The sequence below is a fragment of the Dermochelys coriacea genome, chromosome 1, assembly GCF_009764565.3.
Source record: "Dermochelys coriacea isolate rDerCor1 chromosome 1, rDerCor1.pri.v4, whole genome shotgun sequence".
NCBI lineage: Eukaryota > Metazoa > Chordata > Testudines > Dermochelyidae > Dermochelys > Dermochelys coriacea.
Window position 1 is genome coordinate 336,804,705 of NC_050068.2, and position 27,999 is coordinate 336,832,703.

The 27,999-nt window shown below is 43.1% G+C and overlaps 1 long non-coding RNA gene across 1 annotated transcript; it reads left to right on the forward strand.

Moving 5' to 3' along the window:
• Positions 1–6,509: 6,509 nt before the first annotated feature.
• LOC122457839 lies at positions 6,510–27,886 on the forward strand. The gene is made up of 3 exons (XR_006277514.1): positions 6,510–6,519; positions 11,764–11,773; positions 27,663–27,886. It is a non-coding gene; the product is annotated as an uncharacterized LOC122457839 (long non-coding RNA).
• The last annotated feature ends 113 nt before the right edge of the window (positions 27,887–27,999 follow it).

Sequence of the window (27,999 nt, forward strand, 5' to 3'; positions counted from 1 at the left end):
CTTAAAAATCCCAATGATGGAGATTCTACAACCTCCCTAAGCAATTTATTCCAGTGCTTAACCACCCTGACAGTTAGGAAGTTTTTTCCTAATGTCCAACCTAAACCACCCTTGCTGCAATTTGAGCCCATTGCTTCTTGTCCTATCCTCATAGGTTAAGAAGAATAATTTTTCTCTCTCCTCTTTGTAACAACCTCTTATGTACTTGAAAAACTGTTCTCATGTCCCCTCTCAGTCTTCCCTTCTCCAGACTAAACAACCCAATTTTTTTCAATCTTCCCTCATCGGTCATGTTTCTAGACCTTTAATCATTTTGTTTGCTCTTCTCTGGATTTTCTCCAATTTGTCCATATCTTTCCTGAAATGTGGCGCCCAGAACTGGACACAATACTCCAGTTGAGGCCTAATCAGTGTGGAGTAAAGTGGAAAAATTATTTCTCCTGTCTTGCTTATAATACTCCTGCTAACACATCCCACAATGATGTTTGCATTTTTTGCAACAGTGTTTACCGGTGACCAGACAGCAAATGTGAAAAATCAGGACAGGGGTGGGAGGTAATAGGAGTCTATACAAGAAAAAGACCCCAAAATTGGGTCATAAATATTAAGGGAAGGGTAACAACCTTCCTGTATACAGTACTATAAAATCCCTCCTGGCCAGAGGCACAAAATCCTTTTACCTGTAAAGGGTTAAGAAGCTTAGGTAACCTGGCTGGCACCTGACCAAAAGGACCAATAAGGGGGCAAGATACTTTCAAATCTGGCGGGGGGGGGGAAAGGTTTTGTCGGTCTGCTCTGTGTGCTTGCCGAATACAGATCGGAAGGAAGCAAGCAATCCAACTCCATTAGAATAAGTAAGTACTAGCAAGGGAATGCATTAGCTTATTTTTGTTTTGGCTTGTGATGTTCTCTGTGCTGAGAGGAAGATGTATTCCTGGTTTTCTTTTTGTAACTTTAAGGTTTGGCCCAGAGGGAAATCCTCTGTGTTTTTGAATGTGATTGCCCTGTAAGATTATCTTCCATTCTAATTTTAAGAGGTGCTTCTTTTTTTACCTTTTTTCTTTCTAATAAAGTTCTGTTTCTTTTAGAATCAGATTGTTTTTTTTGTTAGTGTCCTAAAAAACCCAAGGTTGGTCTGTGCTCATCTTGTTTATTCTCAAGCCTCCCCAGGAAAGGGGATGTGGGGGCTTGGGGGATATTAGGGGGATGAACTCCAAGTGGTCCTTTCCCTGAGTTTGTCTAAATCACTTGGTAGTGGCAGCGTTACCTAATCCAAGGTAAAGGGAGAATTTGTGCCTTGGGGAGTTTTTAACCTAAGCTGGTAGCAATAAGCTTAGGGGGTCTTTCATGCGGGTCCCCATGTCTGTACCCTAGAGGTCAGAGTGGGAAGGGAACCCTGAGAAGAGCCTATATAAGAAGAAGACCTCAAAATTGTGACTGTCCTTATAAAATCGGGACATCTGGTCACCCTAACAGCTTTACACTGTTCTCTGTGTTATAAAGAAACCTCTTCCCCTTTCACTAGATCTCACAGGAAGAAAATCGGACGATCCTGAGCAAAAAGGGTATTGTTAGCCTCACCAGGCTTTGCCCTTCTGTTTCTGGGACTCCAACATCACAGTTGAGTGTCCTAACTACCAGGTTAGTAGTTCTTTCAGCGTGCTCTGTCTGTCTTGCGCTCTTCTCCAGAAATTCCATGCAAAACCTGAGAAACCTTTTCAACGAATTGGCATTTTCCAACCAAAAATGTTTTGTTGTAAAGTTCCCAACCAGCTCTACTCATGAGCACCTCAGATTATATATCAGGTGCGATGGACAGCATTCAAAAGGAAACAGTGGTGGAAGTGTGCTGCTAAGGGTAAAGAGAATGACATGTCTCTCATTGCTATTCATTTAGTATTGAGACTATAGGATGGATTCACTCCTCACACCATTTGAGAGACACCAGGGAACTGGGTGTGTTAAAAAATTAAAACCTGTTGCTTGCCTACAGGGTGTTTTGGCTGCTTGCTTTGCTCCATTCTTGGTATTCCCCTTTTGATAGTTCATTTAACTATTATGATACAGTGGAAAACTTCCTAGAAAATACATTCAAAAATGTTGATTTGAAAGGGACTGAATGGGTGTTACTGGGATAACAGTGACACATGATTTGCTGGGTAGTGCCTAATGCTTTTAGATTCTGTTATATTAGTTGTAAGACTATATTCAATTATAAGCTCTGGGACCTACCTTTTGTTCTGTGTTTCTACAGCACTTAACACAATGTAGTCCTGGTTCATGTCTTGGATTCCTACACACTACTCCAATACAACCAATAAGTAATTACATGCATTTTATTGTTTTTTGCAGCTGCAGGATCCCTCTATTCAAAGGGAATAAAACTGGCCATTTAAACCGGCCTCAAGTTCGCTCTGCTGAAGCAAACAAAATTTCACATGGTCAAGCATCTGGCCCAATATTTATCATATTAAAATGAAAAATACCTTGGGCAGAGCAGCCTATGCTGCTGTGTGGACTGAGGTTTTACTAATGTTCCCCTTTGGCAATCGAATTCTTATGAGTGCAGTGGCTCATTTTGGCCTCCTGAAGCCAGACAGTTCTTTGCATTGCTCTTAAATTGATACCATGTTGATGGGACTGGTGTAAGAACCTGAATAGAACAGTCAGTTTCAATAGTGAAACAACCCGGTGCCAACTCTGTCTGCATACCTATTCAAGGGACACCATCACAGGACCTAAGCACATCAGCCACACCATCAGGGGCTCATTCACCTGCACATCTACCAACGTGATATATGCCATCATGTGCCAGCAATGCCCCTCTGCCATATACATTGGACAAACCGGAGTCTCTACCCAAAAGAATAAATGGACACAAATCTGACATCAAGAATTATAACATTCAAAAACCAGTAGGAGAACAACACTTCAGTCTCCATGGACACTCAATAACAGACTTAAAAGTGGCAATTCTTCAACAAAAAAACTTCAAAAACAGACTCCAACGAGAAACTGCACAACTGGAATTAATTTGCAAACTGGACACCATCAAATTAGGCCCGAATAAAGACTTGGAGTGGATGGGTCACTACAAAAACTAATGCTGCTGATACTTGGCCTTCTTGTCAACTGTTTGAAATGAGCAACCTTGATTACATTGAACTCACTAGCACTACAAAAGTCAACTGTTGAGAATAGCCCACTTTCACCTTAATTGAATTGGCTCGTTAGCACTCACCCCCCCCCTTGGTAAGGCAACTCCCATCTTTTTATGTGCTGTGTATTAAAACCTGTCTCTGTATTTTCCATTCCATGCATCTGATGAAGTGGGTTTTAGCCCACGAAAGCTTATGCACAAATAAATTTGTTAGTCTCTAAGATGCCACAAGGACTCCTTGTTGGTTTTACTGATACAGACAAACATGGCTACCACTCTGAATCCTGTCAAATGGAGAGATTGTTACCCAGCTGTTTTCCATCTCAGTGGTACTCTAGATCCTCTTATTATCATAGTTAATCTAACAGGGAATTTTGACCAGAAAAAAAATTCAAAAATGTTTCCTTTTTTCATTAAAAAGAAAAGGAGTACTTGTGGCACCTTAGAGACTGAATGCATCCGATGAAGTGAGTTGTAGCTCACGAAAGCTTATGCTCAAATAAATTTGTTAGTCTCTAAGGTGTCACAAGTACTCCTTTTCTTTTTGCGAATACAGACTAACACGGCTGCTACTCTGAAACCTTTTTCATTGATATTCAAAATGTTGATTACAAATTTCTATCAGCTGCCTAGCTGATCAAAAACCACCAGGGAAAAGGATGTGAAATTTTCACAATTTTCCTCTTTTTGTCAACATTTTGATGAAAAAATATGACATCAAAGTTTACAAATTTTTCATCCTGACACATTTCTTACTTTCAATGCAGCTACTATCCCTCATCATTTCTGCATCCTGCTGCATTGCTAAAGAAGAAGAAGAAAAAAAAAAAAAAAAAAAAAAGGGAAAAAAAAAAAAAAAAAAAAAAAAAAAAAAAAGAAAAAAAAAAAAAAAAAAGAAAAAAAAATAAAAAAAAAAAAAAAAGAAAAAAAGAAAACAAAAAAAGGAAAAAAAGAAGAAAAAAAAAAAAAAAAAGAAAAAAAAGGAGAAGAAAGAGAAAGAAGAAGAAAGAAAGAAAGAAGAAAGAAAGAAAGAAAGAAGAAAGAAAGAAAGAAAGATCTGCAGTTGGTCTCTTTTTTGTTCTGAAAGAGGAACCTTTTGTCTCCATATCATTTTAGCCCTGTTCCCTAGATCAGTGTTTCCCAAACTTGGGACACCGCTTGTTCAGGGAAAGCCCCTGGTGAGCCGGGCTGGTTTGTTTACCTGCCGCGTTTGCAGGTTCGGCCGATTGCGGCTCCCACTGGCTGCAGTTTGCTGTGTCCAGCCAACGGGAGCTGCGGGAAGCGATGTCCAGTAAGTCCCTCGGCCCGCGCCGCTTCCTGCAGCCCCCCTGGGCTGGGCACAGTGAACCGTGGCCAGTGGGAGCTGCAGTCGGCCGAACCTGCGGACACGGCAGGTAAACAAACCAGCCTGGCCCGCTAGGGGCTTTCCCTGAAAATGCGGTGTCCCAAGTTTGGGAAACACTGGATCTAGGGAACAGGGCTAAAATGATATGGAGACAAAAGTTCCTCTTTTAGAGCAAAAAAGAGACCAACTGCAGATGTTTCCCTGAAAAAACACTGCCCTAGATGATGGACCGAGCACACAAATTCTGGCCTCTCATAGCATCAGACGGCTACCTGAGTGTCATAGCTAACACCCAGATGTGGTTGATGATCAGTAATCTGTCCGTACTTTCAGACTTTAAAACACTACTTCCCAACAGAAATAGTCATAGCCTTGTTCTTGTTATGTTCACTGGTAATGGACCGGGACCCCTTTAAGAGAATATGGCATTGTGTGATAAAAGTTAGGGGGAAGTCAGAGCTTACTATGCATATGATTCAGAGGATCATGCTGCTTGTGGTCTGTGACTCTATGCTTCCCTGCAATGTAACACACCATATGGCCACATTTAATAACGTTTGTAACAATAGCTTCATTTCCATTAGCAGTTGGTCTCCTCTGTGATGCTGCAGAAAAGGTCCTTTTATTTCACTTCTCTCCTGTACTTTATTAGTTAGGCAGCTTGCCACTGTTCTTATGTCCTTTCTTTTTTATTCTTCCCCTTCCTATATTCACAGTGTGTGATAACACAGTAGAAAGCTGTGCTCCAAAATGTGTGCCTCACTCTCAGCATAAATTGTTGCTTCAGGTGCCACTATCTCTGGCCTTCCTTGTGCCTCTTTAATTACTACCTTTTCCCTAGTGCACTCCTATTATATGAAATTACTAAGTATGAGTAATTATATACAACATAAAATAACTACCCCAGCCCAGAATAACAAATTGCATGCTATGCTTGAAAAATGGAAGTTTTGTCCAGTGCTAGAAGCACTGACGGCAGCTCGAGTGAAATTTGTGCTTTTACAAGATGTTTTTTCAAGGAATAAAGGCCTGAAGGCTAAATATGGGGTAAGACTTTCACAGATCTGGCATGAAAAGCACCAAGAAAAGAACTCAGCAATGGACACTATTATAGGGAATTATCAGGGAAAATATAATGAGATATGGAGCCTTTCACGTCTACGGAAGAATTTTACCCCAAGATCAAATCAAACCTATATCAGATATGGTTGAAAGCTCATACTGGATTATGGTATTTGGTGACTCATTCGGTAAAATGAGCTTGGTAGTTCTTAGTTCAATTCACAGTAGATAAACATCTGCATCATATAAGCATCACTTGGTAACATTAACTGGAAATTTGGGTAGTCTCAGTAGAGAGGCTAATGACCGAAGTGGGCAGAGACTGAACTAGAAATTCAGTCCCGAAAGGTAATGGAGGTAATTGTGATCAGCATGAGGAAGCCTGTGCTGCCTGTTATGTGATTACATATACATTTCAGGCTTCAGGGCTGCTGTTCTGACACTTTCCAAGTGCCATAGTTAACACTTACTGTGAGGAAATTATATACAAGCTTCATGTTGGATCTCAGGCACCAGTACTGTTATGCGATATGTGTGAGAGAGAAGAGCATGCTGGTTATAAGCATACAAAGGAGCACAATAGCCATCCCACTTAAATTTAGAACACCTACCTGCCATACCACCCTACAGGGCAGCTTTTTACTCTGGGATACTGTGCTACCACAAGGTATTGACTTGCCTTCAAGAAACAAACATTGCTGACATTTTCATTGCTCGCATCCTAAGGCTTTGTGCTACTGTACACAATGTAGTGCTTTAGATATTCCTGCAGGCACTGTGAATGAAGGAGGTACATGTCTCATCTGAGCAGGCAGACGATTTTGTTTATTGTGTTCTCATTTTTTCCCAGCAGTTTTTGAAAACAGTGTGAGTCAAAGTTCATAGGAAGATTGGCACTAGTGGAAACAAATGAAATTCCGTGTCATGTCTCTTCTTCACGTGGGGAAATACAGTTACAGCTTGTGGAAGATTTTAACACCATTGAAGTTGAAGCATCCTTTGCTGTCAGCTGTGTTTCCCATTACTCCTGAGGCCTCCACTCTTGCTTTCTTGGTGGGCTGCTTCTCTTCATCTCCTCCTCCTAAGCCTGCTGCCCATTCCTCAAAGTGCAGCAGGAGACTCCAGCTTTCTGCCCTCCTCTCAGACTCTCTGGCTTCCCAGAAGGTATCAATGTTTTTTCTTGGCTTACCATCAAGATTTATTTCCTTTTCACCTCCTGCCTGCCAGACACTGCTCTAAACTACAGCTGATGTGTGGGTGGGTAGAGAGATTAAAGATGCCCAACCTCCTCCCTTTCCCCCGCCAATTGGTCACCAGTCTATCCTTACAGGTCCTCACCCTTGACCACCGTTCCCCATGTTGAGAGACTCAGCAGGAGCTGGAAAAGGAGCTATGAGGAGGGGGCTCTATCTCCCACAGTGGGGAGCGGTTGGAGAAGGGAGGGAGTCAGAGGACCTAAGGGCTTTGGCAGGAATGTAATCTCTGATGCCTCTCCCATGTAGAGAGAAATCTGCACGGAGGAGTAGCCGCAGGTGAAATGGAAATGGAGGCACAGGAACAGGTGGGGAGCAAGGTCAGAGACACAGCAATGACTAAATTCCCAAAGTCCTGAACACTCTGCACTGGACTTAGAAAAAATCTGAGAGGGATTCTTTCAGAGGTGGTCTCTTCTCCAGTGGTTTGATAGTCCTGTTCTGGAATCATCCTTATCCCGGGTCATGCAGCCAAAATGAAAATGGCCTTCTGGGGTCTCATCTTTGCTTTTGTGCTTCTTTAAATTTCAGCATCATCTTATACGGTGAGGAGCTAGAAGGTTTTAAATTTGATTTTCAAACATTGCTCTATAGTTGATTCAAATCTTCCTTTGCTCAGTGGATGCAATCTGTAATCTTAAAGAATTTATTTTCTGGCTCAGCCCTGATATAGCTCCTGGAGATCCAGTTTTCTTTCCGTTTAATGCTTCTGCTGGCTGATATCATCCGTATAGGCTCAACTGTCATAAGTGTGCAGATGGTAGTCAGATTTATCTGCCAGTTCCTTCTAAGCCTACAGAAGTGATAGCTAATCTTGCTGCTTGATATTCAATCTGCATTTTTTTTTTTAAATAGAGTAGTTTTTCTGGCTCTTCATTACCAACTGGATGACTCCTTTTCTGGTCCTGTTCCCTTCAACAGCAATATTGTCACTCAACAAACCTGTGCTGATTCAAATCCATCTTTAAAAAGCACTTCTGCCATAAGCACTTTGAGTCTTTAATCCTTCAAAGAGAGACATTTACATTATGTAATAAAAAGAGCTGAATTCTTCATAACTAAGCTAGAGGTGTGAAGTACACAACTGGACCAATTCACCTCTAGCATATCATTATTTTATTTGTTGATGGTAGCATGCACAATGTGCTGGGCACTCCACTTCTGTTAATTTCAGGAGAGTTCCATAATGGGTGAATTATTAGTACTACAATAGCGCGGAAAGGCCTCAGCTGAGGTCTCATTGTGGTAGGTACTGTTCATACAAGTACTAAGAGAAAGCTCCTGTCCCAGAGCGCTCACAGTTTAAATATACCTAGAGACAAGAGTGGGAGAAAGGAAGTATTATTATCCCCAGTTTCACAGCTGGGGAACTAAAGCAAAGGGACAGTAAGTGACTTGCCCAATGTCATAGAGAGAATCTATAGCAGATCTGGGAATTAAACCCAGATCTCTGGAGTCCTGCTCCAGCATCCTAACCACAAGACCATCCTTCCTTCCTGGTTGGGCCACTGTGTACAATGTACTCACCATGAGAATGTCTGCTTGCTCAAGACCAGATTTCCGTCGTATTGTGTTCACATACACACACATTTACACTTTTCCACCCACTGTGGCATGGTCTGTCATTGTTTTGTGTTTGCAATTTAATGTATACTGTTAGCTCCTTGAGACAGTGCCCTTATGCTCAGTTCTGATCTTCCAGAATAAAATAGGTCTAAAACTGTTGTGAGATTGGGATCAGGTCCATTGTTTCATACCTTCACATGGCTATCAGTAGGATACCTGATATCCATTGGAAAAGCAGAATGGATTATATCCTACTGTTGAATGATGAGAGACTAAGTGATCAGATAGTTTTTTTTCTGTCTCGAAATAAAGAAACATTGAAATTGCCATAATAATGAGACCACCCTTCTCTGTAATCAAATATCTTGTCTCAAAGACAATGGCCAGCAGGAGATATTTTAGTGAAAGGTGCTGGTTCTTCCACAGGGGACAATTATGAAATAATATGCCCAAAGTAAAATTTCTTCCTACCCTCCATGATCAACGGTTGGCTTATGCCCTGAAGCTTGAGGATTTATAGCCCCTATACATTTTATCCTCTGTAACGTAACTGTGGCTGTAGCTTTCCGTATACCTGTCTAATTCTTTTTCCTATTAAGATCTTGGACCATGATATCTTGTGCGGGTGAGTTCCACAGGTTATTATCACACAGTTTGTAAAAGGGGATTTACCTTCTATTAGTTTTAAAAGTGTTGCCTTTCATTGGTTTTGGGTAAATAGAAGCATTCTCATATTTTTGCCTGTGGGACACTTTGTGTCTTATGATCTGTATTCTCCCAGTGAGATGTAGATATTCCAGTTCATCCTTCTATTTCAACCAGTTGAAATTAGTGTGATTCTTTGTCTAGTCTCTGAAGTTGACCTCTTAATACCTATCATCTGCATTTTAGTGCAGGATTAATTGTGGAATTATATCTGATGCTAATCTTTTCCACCTATTATTCTCACAACCCTCAAATCCTTGAAAAAAATTGGCTTACTTGCCAATTAAACTGGGCCCTGAATTCCAAATTATTATGTGGCTTTCGATGGCCTTCATCACAGCTACAAATTCTGTGGCTGGACTAAAAAATTCATTGGCTAATGCTAAGACTATTAAACACTCTCTATGCAAGGTAATATAAGACAGATAATCAAACTTTTGTATCAGGGAGGGAACTGCATGCTGGGCTGTTATGCATTCCATACCTGCCCGATTGATTGGGTGTGCTATGTATGAGCAAGGTTTTTCTCTTCCTCTGCAGCATTCGTTCCAAAACACCTACTGAAATCAATGAAAGTTTGGGGTGCATAAGGAATGCAGAATGGGGCCCTGTATGGACAAAGTGTTTGTTCCTGAATCCCGTATACCTTTCAGTTGCTTGTAATCCTAGGTGCCAAGGATAGAGCATTCTGACTAAAAAAGGCCCTTGTTGGCAATTCAGATCCAGACCTTGGACCAGATTCTGTAGCCTGCCCTGTCTTCTTTTGTCCTAATCTCCTGTAGGAGATAGCTTCAACAAGTAAAGATTCATTGCAGCCAACACCAATTCCACCTGCCTTGCATCCCCTTGTGTAGGGGTATAGCAGGGCAGTAAGACGAGGTTTGAGACAGGGAAGGATGGGCAGAGTGCATTTTGCTCCAACCATGCTGTCACATTGGGATCATTGCCCGGTTAGAGTATCCGATAGATTTTTCTATACCCACGCTGTTATATTGGGCCCAGCAGAGAAGAACATAGACATGGACACAGAGGACATTGACAGAAATACAGGTGTCAGCTGTGGTGGTAGCTTGTTTTTTCAGGCAGTAAAACTGAAACCACCAGGAGAGTGAGGCTTTTCACTGGGGAGAGGGGAGTGCTCAAAAATATAAGGAGACAGGGCATCATATTCTCCACCCTACTTTAACAAACTTTTAAAAAATTAGTCACTGGTCCCAGTACAGATTCCTGGGGGATACTGCTATTTATCTCTGTCCTTCTGAAAACTGACCATTTATTCCTTCTTTTTGTTTCCTGCCTTTAAAATTTACTGATCCATGAACAGACCTTCACTCTTATCCCATGACTGCTTAGTTTGCTTAACAGCTTTGGTGAGGGACCTTGCAAAAGACTTTCTGAAAGTCATGTACATTATATCCACTGTATCACCCATATCCACCATGTTTGTTGAACCCATCAGAGAATTCTAATAGATTGGTGAGGCATGATTTCCTTTACAAAAGCCATGTTGACTCTTTCTCAACAAATTGTTTTCATCTATGTGTCTGATAATTCTATTCTTAACTATATTTTCAACCAATTTTTCTGGTACTGAAGTTAGGTTTACTAGCTTGTAATTGCCAGAAACACTTCTGGAGGCTTTTTAAAAATTGGCATCACATTAGCTATGCTCCAGTCATCTGGTACAGAAGCTGATTTAAGTGATAGATCACATACCACAGTTAGGCGTTCCGCAATTTCATATTTGAGTTCCTTCAGAACTCTTGGGTGAATACCATCTGGTCCTGGTGACTTATTACTGTTTAATTTATCAGTTTGTTCCAAAACCTCCTCTATTGACACCACAATCTGGGACAGTTTCTTAGATTTGTCACCTAAAAAGAATGACTCGGGTGTGGTAATCTCTTGCACATCCTCTGCAGTTGAAGACCAATGCAAAGAATTAATTTAGTTTCTCCGCAGTGGCCTGCTTTCTTGAGTACTCCTTTACCGCATTGATCATCCAGTGGCCCCACTGATTTTTTGGCAGGCTTCCTGCTTCTGATGTTCTTTATTTATTTATTTATTATTATTATTATTATTATTATTATTTTTTGCTATTAGTTTTTTACTCTTTTACTAGTTGATCTTCATATTCTTTTTGGCCTGCTTCATTATACTTTTACACTTGACATGCCAGAATTTATGCTCCTTTATATTTTCCTCAGTAGAATTTGACTTCCAATTTTTAAAGGACACCTTTTTAGTTCTAATGAATTCTTTTTACTCTGCTGTTTTAGTAAGGGTGGAATTTTTTGGTCCTCTTACTATTCTTTTTAATTTGGGGTATACATTTAATTTGAGTCTCTGTTGTGGTATTTTAAAAAAGTTTCCTTGCAGGCATTTCACTCCAGTGACCGTTCCTTTTAATTTCCATTTAACTAGCTTCCTCATTTTTGTGTAGTTCCCCTTTTGAAGTTAAATGTTACTGTGGTGGACTTCTTTGGCATTCCCCTTCCCCCACAAAGGATGTTAAATTTAATTATATTATGGTCAGTAGTTCAGCTATATTCACCTCTCGGACCAGATCCTGTGCTCCATTTAGGACTAAATCAAGAATTGCCTCTCCCCTTGTGGGTTCTAGCACTAGCTGCGCCAAGAAGCTGTCATTAATGGTGTCTAGAATCAGGAAGTCTTGATCAGGTCCTTCTTCTGTTGAGAGTCTGGCACAGAGATTTTCATCACTGGATTCTTTTGCTACTTTGCTTTCTCATGAGATTGTAAAGAGCTATGGGATGCTTTGCAGAAAGGATCCTATATATCAGTATATGCAAGCAGTAAATTGACTTCTTGAATATACTATAGTTTTTTGTAAAGCAATGTATTTAGATTATTTTAATTAAGAAAACTATGTGAAATAAAATGTGTAGGAATCTCAATCTAATCCTACACTGTCTTTGTGTATAAGAAACAGAGGAGATTTTTGGAATTTCAGTTTGCTTGCATGTGAATGTTACTTGCATGCGAATTGATACCGATATCCCTTTACCAGATTGGATTCCTGTTTGGAAGTCAAGAACACAGATTGTTAAATTAAAAAAAATAAATCATTCCACAGAAGCAGAGAAGGTCACCGAGTTTAAATCTGACCCTGGGTAGAGATGACAAAGAGAAATGGCCATATCATATGGAATGCCATGCACCATGAATGCATTACTCCAAAGAGAGCTGTTGCTATATTTTTTTCCTCTTTATTGATCCATAAAAAATGTAGCCATGCTTCTTAGCACTGAAAACTGTAATGATAAAAAAAATAAGGAAGTTAGCAAGAGAAGTGGCTGCTAATAATAGTAATGCCATCTGGGCATATTTTAGCCAATATGGGGGAAGGGGCACAGCCCGGTCTCCAGAAGTGGCAATAATAATATGCATCCAGAGTAGGCCTAAGACCAAACCTTATACACACAGCCCTTTCATATGTCCTGGGCAGACTTAGCTTACAGAATACCAGGGGTGGCCAACCGTACTGACTTGCCAAGCCGCATATGACAAACTTCAAAAGTTCAAGAACCAGGCAGCGCCTGCTGGGGCTCGGGGTTTCAGCCCCGCAGGAGGCACCTGCCAGGCTTGGGGCATCAGCCCTGCTCCTGCTCAAGCCAGAGCCCTGGCAGGCGAGCCCAATGGGACTGAAGCCCTGAGACCCCCTTCCCCTCTCGGCAGAAGCCCCTACCCCACCACCCCACTGCAAGGCAGATGTCCCAAGCTCCCCCGCAGTCTGGTAGGTGGAGAATGAGGGTGGGGGGCATGTGAAGCCGCACTTTTAACTATAAAAGAGCCGCATGTAGCTTGCGAACCACAGTTTGGCCACCCCTGCAATATACAGACAACCATTAAAATGCAAATCCTCTAAGACTTAAGTTCTTCCAATTTTGTAATATCACAGACTCAGCCGGCAAACTCTTAATACTCCAGTGGGTATTTGGCTCTCAAACCAATGGGACTAGTCATGGCAATGAGCAGTATGCTCAGTAGCAATTGTTTGCCCTGAACTTCCAGTGAGTTCCAGGTTGGCAGCAGCTCGAGCTCCTGCAGAGCCCTGTTGACTACTGAGTGCAGAGGTCTGCCCACAAGGAATTCATTCCAGGCTCAGGGACATACTGTGAATTGCCATCACACTATTGGCCTGATCTTGCAGACCGTTACTAATGAGGATAACACTCACTACATGAGACATCCCAAAGCCTAAATTAGAGGTCACACTTTTAAATGAAATGCCAGTTTGAGACAGGACAGGTGAAAAATTCCAGAATGATGAGGTGCAACAGAATATCCCTGGGAATATTGGTCTAACAAAAGACCAAACCTGTTACCAAAACCAGCGCATCTAGCAAGTGAGACAGAATTTAAATGTTAAATGTATGCGTGTGTATATCTTATATGTAAAATATTTTGAATGTATAAATAATGTACCTTTGAATTTTGTTTTAAGCATTACAGATTCACTGGGGTTAACTTTGTAAATGGGGCATGGGAGTTATGCGCACAAATCATGCTAGCTTATAACAGAATTCGTGTCTGCAACTCCCACGCACCAGTTTGAGTATTTACCTCAAACATTTTAACTAGGTTTCCCTTCCCAAACTCTTCTCCAAGTCTGATTTACTACTCCATGTAATGTTGTAGAGATTGACTGGCATATGGGGCTGAGATGCGGTGCAGTGCTTTTCCACTCTGCATTATGTCACCATTTCTCAGCCAGCCCAAGCTGGTAGTGTCTGAGGACCAATTTTTCATAATTGCATATGCACAGTTGTGCAAATGGCAATAATTTTAATGCATGCAATTGAACATATTCAGTTAGAGCATTTTTCCCCTGAAAGATTTTACTGTGTTATGGATATCCAAGTTAGTATGTAAAATGAGCTTGCTGCTCTCAAACCAGAAGTGTACATAGTACAAAAACATCAAGTAACTTCAACTAACTCAAACAGCTGTTTATATTTCTCTCCCACAACTAAAGTCCAACAATACTGTCCACATGCCAGCAAGTTAAAGAAGTATGGGCTGAATGAATGGACTATACGGTGGATAAAAAGCTGGCTAGATTGTCGGGCTCAATGGGTAGTGATCAATGGCTCCATGTCTAGTTGGCAGCCGGTATCAAGTGGAGTGTCCCAAGGATTGGTCCTCTGGCCGATTTTGTTCAATATCTTCATCAATGATCTGGAGGATGGCGTGGATTGCACCCTCAGCAAGTTTGCAGATGACGCTAAACTGGGTGGAGAGGTAGATACTCTGGAGGGTAGGGATAGGATACAGAGGAATCTAAACAAATTAGAGGATTGGCGCAAAAGAAATCTGATGAGGTTCAACAAGGACAAGTGCAGAGTCCTGCACTTAGGATGGAAGAATTCCATGCACCGCTACAGACTAGGGACCGAATGGCTAGGCAGCAGTTCTGCAGAAAAGGACCTAAGGGTTACTTAGGAAGCTGGATATGGGTCAACAGTGTGCCCTTGTTGCCAAAAAGGTCAATGGCATTTTGGGATGTATAAGTAGGGGCATTGCCAGCAGATCGAGGGATGTGATCGTTCCCCTCTATTAGACATTGATGAGGCCTCATCTGGAGTATTGTGTCCAGTTTTGGGCCCCACACTACAAGTGAAAAAATTGGAAAACATCCAGCAGAGGGCAACAAAAATTATTAGGGGACTGGAACACATGACTTATGAGGAGAGGCTGAGGGAACTGGATTGTTTAGTCTGCAGAAGAGAAGAATGAGGGGGGATTTGATAGCTGCTTTCAACTACCTGAAAGGAAGTTCCAAAGAGGATGGATCTAGACTGGTCTTAGTGGTAGCAGATGACACAACAAGGAGTAATGGTCTCAAGTTGCAGTGGGGGAGGTTTAGGTTGGATATTAGGAAAACCTTTTTCACTAGGAGGGTTGTGAAGCACTGGAATGTGTTACCTAGAGAGGTGGTGGAATCTCCTTCCTTAGAATTTTTTAAGGTCAGGCTTGACAAAGCCCTGGTTGGAATGATTTAGTTGGGTGTTGGTCCTGCTTTGAGCAGGGGGTTAGACTAAATGACCTCCTGAGGTCCCTTCCAACCCTGATATTCTATTCTATGATTCCATGTGGAATTGTGAATTCATACACTGTCCTCCCAGTGATGAATGGAGGGTTGCCACAATAGTGCTAATTTGGGATAAGTCTGGAGCCTAATTCTCATGTATACCAAGTTCCTTTTATATAGTAAGGTAAGGGGGCCTTAGTGTAACTGAGAATCTGACCCATTACGGTGGTGAGAGAGACAAGCTTTCAAGCCACATAGAAACTTTCTTCAGGTCTGGGGAAGGTACACCCAGCCTCACAGCAATAGAAGGTGGAACAGATTTTTTAGCAAAAGTAGTTAGCACATATTGTAAGGGACCATTCTGCAATCATAGACAAAAAAGGGGGATTAGTGGTTACAGATTGTTGTAATAAACTATAAATCCAGTGTCTCTCTTCAGTCCATGATTTTTAGTGTCTAGCAGAGTAATGAATTTAAAATCCCAGGCTCGTCTTTTCAAAGTGTTGTGCAGGTTTCCTTTGAGGATGAGGAGTGATAAGTCAGATATAGAGTGATCGCTTTGTGAAAAGTCATCACCCACAGGAGATAGTGTGTTTTTGTCTTTTATCATTTTCCTGTGTAAATTCATTCGAGAGTGATGGTCTGGTTTCACCCAGACAGTTGTTGTTAGTGCATGGATGAGGTATACCACATGTTGTGATAGGCATGTGTAGGATCCATGGATCTTGAAAGATGAATTTTGGGGGAGTACTGATTGTTATAGCAGTGAACATATGTCTGCAGATTTTGCATTTGTTGTTCTGGCAGGGTCTGGTGCTGCTTTGAGTTGCCGTGTCCTGGTCTGTGGAGAGCTTGCTTCTCATGATAAACTTGGAGAGGTTGGGGGGTTGTCTGAAGCCCAGAAGTGGGAGTTCAGGAAAGATTTCTTTCAGGATGGGGTCCCCATGAGTATGAGTTGTACTTGTTTGATGATACCCCATATGGGTTCTAGTCAGGGGTGGTAGGTAACAATGAGGGACATGCAGTCAGAGGGGGCTTTATTTCTGTATTGAAGAAGGTTCTCTCAGGATATTTGAGTGGCCCATTCCATGATGCAATCTACTTCTCTGGTGGAATGTCCTTATTTGGTGAAGGCAGTTTTAAATGTGTTAAGATGTATATCCTGGACTTTCTTTTCGGATCATATTCTGCAGTATCTGAGTGCCTGGCTATAGATAACAGATTTCTTGGTGTGTTTGGGGTGGTTACTGGATCTATGAAGGCTAGTGTGGTGATCCATGGGTTTCTTGTATATACTTATCTATAGGGTTCCATTGCTGTAGCTGATTGTGGGGTGTCCAGGAAGTTGGTTCTCATGTGGGAGTGTGCCAGAGAGTTTAATGGATGGACGGTTGTTGTTGAAGTTGTGGTGGAAATCTCTGAAGAAGTTTAAGCCGACTGTCCAGAGGATGAAAATATCATGAATGTATGTCAGGTGTATCCTTGGTTTTGTGGTTCATTTCTTGTTGTGCTCACAGGCATCAGTAAAGATCATTGTCCTCTGACCCGTGATACTCTCTTTCAAGGGAACATTAAAACCATTTTTGAGTTATTATTATGAAGCCACATTTTGGGGGCCAGTTAAGACACCATGTCAGTTATTATGGGGTAAGCTTGCAGAAAGGCTGAATGCCGCATATCTATTTGACAGAGCAATTCACACCTGCCAGCTTTCCAGTTTTCACACCCGCATAATGAATTATAAGAGAAATTCTGAGCACTTGCGCCTCTAACTAGCTCATTTGTGCTCTCAGGCTATGGCTACCCTAGAGAACTCACAACGGTGCAGCTGCACTGCGTAAGCTCTCTAGCATAGCCACATTAAGCTGACAGGAAAGAACTCTTCCATTGACTTAATTAATCCACCCCAACAGGTGCTATGTTGGTGGGAAGCTCTCCTGCCAACATAGCACTGTCCACACCAGCACTTAGGTCGGTGTAAATTATGTCGCGCAGGAGGGTGGCTTATTCACACCCCTGAGCAACATAAATTATACTGACATAAGTGGTAGTGTAGACATAGCCAGTCAAGCAATTAGAGGCCCAACACTTGAGATCTGTGCCAGCAATTCAACTGCAAATGAAAAAACTGTAGCCACAAATTATGCCTGCCAATGGGAGGTCACTGCAAATGAATATTTAAATCTCCAAACCTCCAGCAATATTAGAAACCTGCTCTGAATATGATATTGAATTTGGAGAACCCAGATTACAAATGCATATTCTTGCTAGCTGTGCTCACTCTCCACTAATTGCAAGGTTCATCACTTACACTCAAGATTTGATTTTTAAACCAGTTAGGCATAATTATGTATTTAGGGCCTTATGCAAAACCCACTGAACTACATGGAAAAACTCCCATTGTCTTTAGTGGGCTTTAGATCAGATCCCTAATTTGCATACACATTTAACAAAATTTTGACCTCAAATCATGAGCGAGGCTGATCGTGGTCCATTAGATGTGCAGTTATCAGATATACATATGCAACTGAATAACGGAATGTGAAAATCACCCATGCAATTGCATGTATATTGTGCAGCTGCATAGCTCACTTGTTTAAAAAATCAGTTCGGCAGTTCAGCAAGAATTATCAACATTGTCAATTACTTTGAGGTCTAAACAGTAGCTCTGCCATCGTTTTTGTCACTGTACCATGCTTAGGAGGTGTACTAAATTAGTTCCCTTTCTAATGATAACAGAAATTTCTTACCAACATTCGCTGATTAATTTCATTACTTGCATTCAAGTAGCTCCCAGAGGTCCAAAGCAAGTTCAAAGCCCCATTATGCTAGGTGCTGCACATGCACATGGCAAAAGATAATCCCTGACCAGAAGAGCTTAAGAGATCATTTTAGCTTAGTCTGATTCCCAGCCCTTCCTTACAGTTTTACACACCATGTTGCCTCCTTCAAGTTGCACTCTCATAGGCAATGCTCTTCTGTCGTTTCTGGTTCTTCTGGTCTGGTTTTGATTTCTTACAGCTGAACCTGAGTTTGAAAAGTTTGTGCTTTAATTCAGTTCAGTAGCCTCAGGCTCAATGGACTTTGGATCAGGACCTTAAATTCACTTTGATTAATGGAACTGTGAACCCCATGGCCTGGTCTAGTCAATGTTTCTTAACCTTTAAATGAACTTTCTCATAAACTCCCTTTTTGACTTCTCATTTTCCTGGAGATCCAGACCCAAGTGAGGGTGTGCTGTGAGTTTTAAAAGCAATGTTAAGATAATGTTTTAAGGGAAGCTTCTCAGTATTTACATTTTTCTTGGCCCTACATAAATAGAGATCTTCTTTGGATAACATTTCAAAGTATTCTCTGAATGAAATCAAATTTCAAGTCAACCATTATTTGAGAATTATATTAGACAAGAAAGAGTCTTTGAGCAGTTCCACAAGATGTTTGATTGTGCTTTGCAGAAATCTCAAATCTGAAGTGGGTGACATCTTTTGTTATGCTAATACAGTAACTCCTCACTTAACGTTGTAGTTATGTTCCTGAAAAATGCTACTTTAAGTGAAATGATGTTAAGCGAATCCAATTTCCCCATAAGAATTAATGTAAATTGCGGGGGGAGGTTCCAGGGAATTTTTTTTCCCCAGACAAAAGACATACACACACACACACACACAGTAAGTTTTAAACAACTTAATACTGTACATAGCAATGATGATTGTGAAGCTTGGTTGAGGTGGTGAAGTCAGAGGGTGGAAGTGGGTGGGATATTTCCCAGGGGATGCCTTACTGCTAAATGAACTAGCACTCAGCTGAGCCCTCAAGGGTTAACCCATTGCTGTTAATGTAGCTTCATGCTCTGCAAAGCAGCAAGAATGGAGGGAGGGGAGACAGCATGGCAGAGAGAGACAGAGACACACTGTGTGTGTGTGTGTGTGTGTGAGAGAGAGAGAGAGAGAGAGGGGGGCGCATTGCCCCTTTAAGTACGCTGACCCCACTGTAGTACACTGCCTTTTTAAGTAGATCAGCAAGTTGAGACAGCAGCTGTTGCCAGCAAACTCCCTCCATCCTGAGCCCTGTCGTGTTGTTCCCCCCCCCCGCGCTCTGTGGAGATAGGGTACAGGAGTGGGGGGAGGGGGACACCCTGACATTAGCACCCCTCTTCCCCTCCCCCGAACAGCAAGCAGGAGGCTCCTGGGAGCAGCTCCAAGGCAGAGGGCAGGAGCAGCACAGGGCTGTGGGGGGAGGGACAGCTGAACTGCCCGCAGTTGCTAGCCTGCTGGGTGGCTGCCGCACAGAGAACTTAGGGGAGCTGTAGGGAGGCTGATGGGGGGGTGTCGCTGCAATGGGCTGCTCTTTCTGCAAGCAGTGGACAAAGCAGGCAGCTGCCAAATACCGTTAGAAGGGAGCATGGCGCAACTTTAAACGAGCACGTTCCCTAATTGATCAGCAGTGTAACAACGACACAACGTTAACCGGGACGACTTTAAGTGAGGAGTTCCTGTACATGACAATTGCAGTGCGCTTGATGTTTCCATTTATGCTGCCATCAAACAGTGACAACTAGTTACCAGAACAACTGAGCTGTTTTCCCGTGGGTACTGCAGTAATCCCCTCAATAAATGGTTTTTTATAGTGCATGGGTATTCACCAGCAGAGTGGCACTAGAGTGAAAATGTGGCCATTTTGCTATGGAATTCAATGGAGCCAAGATTTCACCCCTGCCTTTTGGATAATGTGACACCCACCAAGGATGATGGATTCTTCCTAAAAGTGGGGGGGCATGAAGCCCCACCACCACGTGTCCCCACCCCTGCCCCTGCTCTTGCCCCTGAGGTCCCTCTCAGCCAAACTAGAAGCTGGAGCCTGGCCAGGGAGCCGGGGCCCCTCCACCTGCCTGGGGTGGGGGGATCCAAGAGCAGCCCCTGACCCGTGTCCCTGCCCCTGGGCTCCCCATCCAGGGAAGGTGGAGGGTCCGTGGCTCCCCACAGTGGCTTGCACAGCTCTTACCCTGACCCAGCTCTGGCTTCCAGCCTGGCCTGGGGCTGGGGCCTCGGGGGCTAAAGAGCCACAGCCCAGCCATGGCAAGAGCTGCCTGGGCAGCTGTGGGGAGCCGCAAACCCTCCATCTGCCCTGGGTGGGGGATCCAGGGGGCCGGGACACGGGCCAGGGGCTGTTCTTGGAGCCCCCCACCCTGGGCAGGTGGAGGGTCTGTGACTCCCCACAGCTGCCCTGGCTCTCCAGGATGCTCATACGTGGGCCAGCCTTAGGAGTGGGGCCTCGGGGGGAGGGGGGAAGAGGAGGGACAGGAGCTCAGGCCCATGGCAAAAAGTGGATGGGCCCCCTCCCCAGTTCTACCACCCCTGACGTCTAAGTAACAAACATGTTTTCTAGGCACAGATCTATAATCATAGATTATCAGAGTTGGAAGGAACCTCAGGAGATCATCTAGTCCAACTGCCCACTCAAAGCAGGACCAATCCCCAATTTTTGGCCCAGATCCCTAAATGGCCCCCTCAAGGATTGAACTCACAACGCTGGGTTAGTAGGCCAATGCTCAAGCCACTGAGCTATCCCTCCCCCCTTGTATATGGTCTGTCACAGGGTGGACTGGGCCCTTAAAGCAGGAACTGGTCTAGCCCACCTGGGCCTCATTAATAATCTTGTGATAGGGCCTGATAGAGAGCAACTGGAATTTATAAAGAGCCAGTCTCTAAAAAGAGAGGGGGAGAAGAAGCTGTGGTGGAGACTGTAGAACAGCTGCAGTGAGCAGGAGACTTCTGCAGGAGACCTTTGCCTAGGAGAAGGGTCTGGACCTGAAAAGGACACTCTGGCTGGGGGGCGCGGCCCTGCTAAAAGCAGGGAATTGAGCGGACCTTTGTAGATTTGATTTTGGGACTTTAAGTTTTGTTTTGAACTTTCATGTTAATAAACTCAGGCCCTAAAGAGGGATGTTTGAACCGTGAGAAGCCTGTGAGTGTGGCGTTTGAGGATCCTGCAGATGGAGGAAACTGGGTCAGAGTGCTGCAGAGCCACCCCAGGCCACAAGGGAGCATGTGTGAGGTGGCTGTCTTGTTACAGCTTCATTTGTTTGTTTGATGAATAAAACAACTGTTCACAGCAATTTCTTATTTTTTTTAAACATTCCTCGAGGTGACTTGATTAAGGAGCAGTAGTTTAACTTCAGTGTCAATGGAGCTTCTTCTGAGCACAAGGAGCTACCCATGCAAAGCTCACTGGGGGAATGGGGTGTAACTGATTAAACAGTGATTGGGAATATATGAAGTGAGCTGTAGCTCACGAAAGCTTATGCTCTAATAAATTTGTTAGTCTCTAAGGTGCCACAAGTACTCCTTTTCTTTTTGCGAATACAGACTAACACGGCTGCTACTCTGAAACCTGGGAATATATAAAAGTCTACATACGTGTGTCATGGGATCCATCCCCCTCTAGGGCACCTCCTCATGGTTGCTCTGGGGATGGGGGGAGGGATAGCTCAGTGGTTTGAGCATTGGCCTGCTAAACCCAGGGTTGTAAATTCAATCCTTGAGGGGGCCATTTAGGGATCTGGGGCAAAAACTGGGGATTGGTCCTGCTTTGAGCAGGAGGTTGGACTAGATGACCTCCTGAGGTCCCTTCCAACCCTGAGATTCTATTATTAGCTCTTCACAGGTCCAAAGACCCTTCTATCAGTTCCTGTCCATATGGTCTCTCTCTTTCTTTGGGACATAGTGTGCTCCTTCACAGTTCAGGCCTTCAGCCAGGTCACTATAGTCTGTTAACATCCCTCCAGCCATAGCAAGGAAAAAAAGCAGGGGCAATGACAGCTGCTGGGTTATTTGTGGGTTGTTGTAATAAGCCATAACTCTAGCGTCTCTATTCAGTCCATGATTTTTAGTGTTTAGCAAAGTTGTGAATTAAAGCTCCCTGGCTCGTCTTGTCAAAGTGTTATGCAGGTTTCCTTTGAGGATGAGGACTGATAGGTCAGATATAGAGTGATCGTTTTGTGAAAAGTGTTCACCCAGAGGTGATAGAGTGTTTTTGTCTTTTATCATTTTCCTGTGTGAGTTTATTCGAGAGCATAGTCATTGTCCGGTTTCATCCACATAGTTGTTATTGGGGCATTTAGAGCACTCGATGAGGTACACAACATATTATGATAGGCATGTGTAGGACCCATGGATCTTGAAAGGTGTGTTGATCATTGTAGCCATGAAGATATGTCTTCAGGTTTTGCATCTGTTGATCTGGTGGTCCTGCATTTTTATGGCTGAACAACGCTTCCTCAGCTCTCGTCCCCTAATGCCCCTACTCTACTTGCGCTACATTGATGATATCTTCATCATCTGGACCCATGGAAAAGAAGCCCTTGAGGAATTCCACCATGATTTCAACAATTTCCATCCCACCATCAACCTCAGCCTGGACCAGTCCACACAAGAGATCCACTTCCTGGACACTACGGTGCTAATAAGCGATGGTCACATAAACACCACCCTATATCGGAAACCTACTGACCGCTATTCCTACCTACATGCCTCTAGCTTTCATCCAGATCATACCACTCGATCCATTGTCTACAGCCAAGCTCTACGATATAACCGCATTTGCTCCAACCCCTCAGACAGAGACAAACACCTACAAGATCTCTATCATTCATTCCTACAATACCCACCTGCTGAAGTGAAGAAACAGATTGACAGAGCCAGAAGAGTACCCAGAAGTCACCTACTACAGGACAGGCCCAACAAAGAAAATAACAGAACGCCACTAGCCATCACCTTCAGCCCCCAACTAAAACCTCTCCAACGCATCATCAAGGATCTACAACCTATCCTGAAGGATGAACCATCACTCTCACAGATCTTGGGAGACAGGCCAGTCCTTGCTTACAGACAGCCCCCCAATATGAAGCAAATACTCACCAGCAACCACACACCACACAACAGAACCACTAACCCAGGAACCTATCCTTGCAACAAAGCCCGTTGCCAACTCTGTCCACATATCTATTCAGGGGATACCATCATAGGGCCTAATCACATCAGCCACACTATCAGAGGCTCGTTCACCTGCACATCTACCAATGTGATATATGCCATCATGTGCCAGCAATGCCCCTCTGCCATGTACATTGGCCAAACTGGACAGTCTCTACGTAAAAGAATGAATGGACACAAATCAGACGTCAAGAATTATAACATTCAAAAACCAGTTGGAGAACACTTCAATCTCTTTGGTTACTCGATTACAGACCTAAGAGTGGCAATACTTCAACAAAAAAGCTTCAAAAACAGACTCCAAGGAGAGACTGCTGAATTGGAATTAATTTGCAAACTGGATACAATTAACTTAGGCTTGAATAGAGACTGGGAATGGATGAGTCATTATACAAAGTAAAACTATTTCCCCATGTTATTTCTCCCCCCCACCCCACCCCACCCCCCACTGTTCCTCAGATATTCTTGTTAACTGCTGGAAATAGCCTACCTTGCTTGTCACCATGAAAGGTTTTCCTCCTCCCCCTCCCCCCCCCGCTGCTGGTGATGGCTTATCTTAAGTGATCACTCTCCTTACAGTGTGTATGATAAACCCATTGTTTCATGTTCTCTGTGTGTGTATATAAATCTCCCCTCTGTTTTTTCCACCAAATGCATCCGATGAAGTGAGCTGTAGCTCACGAAAGCTTATACTCTAATGAATTTGTTAGTCTCTAAGGTGCCACGAGTACTCCTTTTCTTTTTGTCTGTGGGGAGTTTGCTTCTGATGATGAGCTTGGAGAGGTTGGCGGGTTGTTTGAAGGCCAGAAGAGGGGGTTCAGGAAAGATCTCTTTCAGGATGTGATCCCCATTGAATATGGGTTGTAGTTGTTTGATGATACCCCATATAGGTTCCAGTGTGGGGTGTTATGTGATAGTTAGGGGGTATATGGTCAGAGGGGGGTTTATTTCTGTATTGAAGCAGGCTGTCTTTGGGTATTTGGGTGACCCATTCCATGATGCAATCGACATCTCTGGTGGAGTATTCTTGTTTGGTGAAGGCGGTTTTGAATGTGTTAAGGTATATATCCCAGACTTTCTCCTTGGAGCATATTTTGTAGTATCTGAATGCCTAGCTGGAGATAACAGTTTTCTTGGTGTGTTTGGGGTGCATCAACTTCCTGGGTACCACAATCAGCTTCAACAATGGTACCCTACAGACAATTATATACAAGAAATCCACAAATCATCACACCTACCTTCCTAGATCCAGTAACCACCCCTTTCCTCCCTCTCTTTTCTTTCCCCCTATGACTGGAGGGATGTTAACAGACTTCTCCACCTTGAATTGTCCTTTGAAATATGGGACAACTTATGCTAAACAATTTGTTCCACTTTGCATTTAGCTGTGACTCTCTGAGTACTTTTCTTAGACACGAAGAAGAGCTTTTCATGGCTTGAAAGCCTTTGTCTAGGTCTACACCACAAACTTACAGTGGTATAACTACAGCGATTGGGGTGTAAAATCTACGTGCCTGAGCAACACAGTTCTACCGACCTAACCCCCAGTGTAGACAGGGCTATGTCAACGGGAGAGCTTCTTCCGTCAACATAACTACCGCCTCTAGCAGAGGTGAATTAACTACACCAATGGGAGAAGCTCTCCTGTCAGCATAGTAGCATCTTCATTAAAGCGCTACAGAGGTACAGCCGTGCTGCTGCAGCATTGTACATGTAGACAAGCCCATACTCTCTTACCATCAGAAGTTGGACCAAGAGAAGACATATCCTCTCCCATCTTGTCCCTTCAGATGAGAACTATCAAGTTAAAGTGCCCTAGAGTCATTACTGCTGCAGGGGAGGTGCAGGATTCAGGTGGGGGTGTGATTCCTTATGCAGGGGGATTACGTTTGTGAAGGAACCTACAAAACCTTTCAGTTTTATGGACTGACCTCTCATGCTCAGAAATGTTGCTGATTTGGTACTGCTCAATACCATTGTTTGTATCTTTGTTGGACTGCATCTTAAAAGCTAGATTCTGCTACTCATACTCATGTTGAGCAGTATCTTACTCTCCACAAGGAAGGTATTACTCAGGTGAATAAAGGCAGCAGAATGTGGCATGTAATAATTTGTCGGGGGCACCTACCACCTGGGGTAGGAAATTCTTTGACTAATACAGCAAAATCATCATAAATTAGCTACATAACTATAAACTCCAGGAACTGACAACCAGAGTGGCGCAGCAAATCTCAAACAACCCAGTGAAGAGAATCCACCAACCAGGATCAATAGTTAACCGGGTCCCAGACCATTTGAAGGTTTAGACTGTAAGAACACCTTCATCTTTATCTGGAAGTGATCAGATAGGCAAGATAAAAAAAAATGGAGCCCTGGTATGATATGCTTATGGTGCCCATCCCATTCAGGTTCAGCTATTGCACTTGTAAGAACTGTTTATGCCAATCCAACTGGCCATAAATAGGACTAATGGGACAGGACTGACCAGAGGGACATTTAAAGATGCATATTAGAAAGCAGTTCTTTACCCTGGGGCAACCTCTGAAAGAACGAATGGGAAGCCCCTTCAGTTTGGTAATTTAAAACCAAGGCAGAGAGGGATGGAATAACTCAAGGCAATGGTGATGGGGGCCTAGAAATAAATGTTCGCCTCTATATCACTGGCTGAAGCCCAGTCTAGATCCATAGTGACCTGCTACCACAGGAAAGCTCATGACATACATTAGATGAAGTATTGGTATCAGTCCCACTTTTAGTGAAGAAATATCAACATTAGAAAACCACTACCACAATTAGCACAAGCTAGACGTCTCAGAATACCAACGATTAGATAATGGAGTGAACAGGAAGCACTACTCACCCTGCACCATGGCTCCCTCCAGGTCAACTAAGGTGCACAGAAGGGCAGTATAGGAAAGCTTGTGCTGCCGCTTCCTATGCTGTACATCTTGTGTGGCCAGAGCTCCCCGTGGCTGTCAATTTGGTAAAATTCTCAAGTAAGATGGGCTTTTAGAATTGTGTCCATACCTGTTTGCACAGCTGCTCTGCTTCCATATTTTATCACAGCAACTGGATGAGCTAATTATGCACACACATTTTATACATGCCATTCTTAAAATTTCCATTCCCAAATATTGAAAAAGATCAAGACTAGATTGGAGCAGAATCTGGTAATAATCTGAAAGGCATTTCCCTGCTTTGGGTAGGGTGCAGAAGATGACTCAAGATCTCTTTCATCTCTAATTTAAGTGATTTTTTTTCTAGCTATTAAAAGTAATTTTGTAACCCTCCTGCCAGGTGGCACCGACAGCAACCAGGGCCAGGTTCAATATCTAGGGGTTCCCTTTCAACAATACAACACAGAACCAGCTCGAGCCCTCACCCAGTAGCCTGGGAAAATTACACACCACCCCTGGGTGCCCCTGAGTGGCAATACGTCTGCACTTGCAAGCACAGAGTCTGACTGTAGAAAAGAAACTTTTAATGAAAGGAGGAAAGTCACCCAGCATTAATTAGGGAAAATGCCACAAGCAGGATTCATAATCGTAAAACTGTGAGCAGGACACCCACCCTAGAGTGTGTGGGCAATGCCTTCCACCTCATGTTCCTGAGCTCTACAAACAAAAGTTCCTTCACCATGCCCCTTTCAGCTCCCTCACCATACCCCACTCACAGTGGTTGTTCTTGGTCAGTGAGGACCCAGGGTTCAAAGGTGCATCTGTGTGAGTTCACCTCCCACAGGGGGAAGAAGGCATCTTGCATTGCTCCGCCATCTGAGCACTTGCTCTGGCTGGCCACCCTGCCAGCCACAGTTCCTTTCTTCTAGCCACCTCTCATTCTGCTCGCCGACTCGCCAACCATCTGCTCGCCAGTCACCTGCCTCTCTATTGTGACCTCTGCAGGTCAGTCTCTTGAGAGTCCACCCAACTCTTAGTGATTATCAGCTCTTAGTGAAGCAAGCTGGGCAGAAATGCTCTGCACCCACAAGTATTTTCAGCTCTAAGAAGCACTTAACATAACAAAAGACTCCTAGTAGAGCCTATTTAACTCTACATTTGAACAGTGAGAAGGAACAGGTTAAACCACACCAGAGACCCTAGAGAGATGCCTCATCTCCTAACTGGGACACCTGTCTCTACCCCTCTTACTTTCACAGGAGTCTGGCATAAGAGCCCCTGGCTTAGGGAATTCCTTTCAGCTGAGGGTGACCCCCTCATACGGGACAGATTAATCACAGTTCTGCTCCCTTCTTCTCATACAAGAAAGATAACAACATTGATAACATTTCACTACCCTTTCATTCAATATTAAAGTGATTTATAGACCAACCAAAGTTGATCAATTTGAGCAACACAGCTCCAGTCTGCTGGATACTTATGTATCATGTAAATTCAGTTTGCTCCTGAAGTCTCTCCCCCTCCCCAATGAGCTGTCAGAGGAGAGCTCATTCAGATTCTGCTTACAATTTATATTGATGTGCTTTACTCTATCCAGTTGTTTTTATATGATTCTCACTATACGCCAGTGGCTTTCAACCTTTCCAGACTACTGTATCCCTTTCAGGAGTCTGATTTGTCTTGCGTACCCCCAAGTTTCACCTCACTTAAAAACTGCTTGCTTAGGAAATCAGACATAAAACTACAAAATGGTCACAGCATACAACACTATTACTGAAAAATTGCTGACTTTCTCATTTTTACCTTACAGTTATAAAATAAATCAATTGGAATAAATATATTGCACTTACATTTCAGTACATAGTATATAGAGCAGTATAAACAAGTCGTATGAAATTTTAGTTTGTGCTGATATTGCTAGTGCTTTTTATGTAGCCTTTTGTAAAACTAGGCAAATATCTAGAT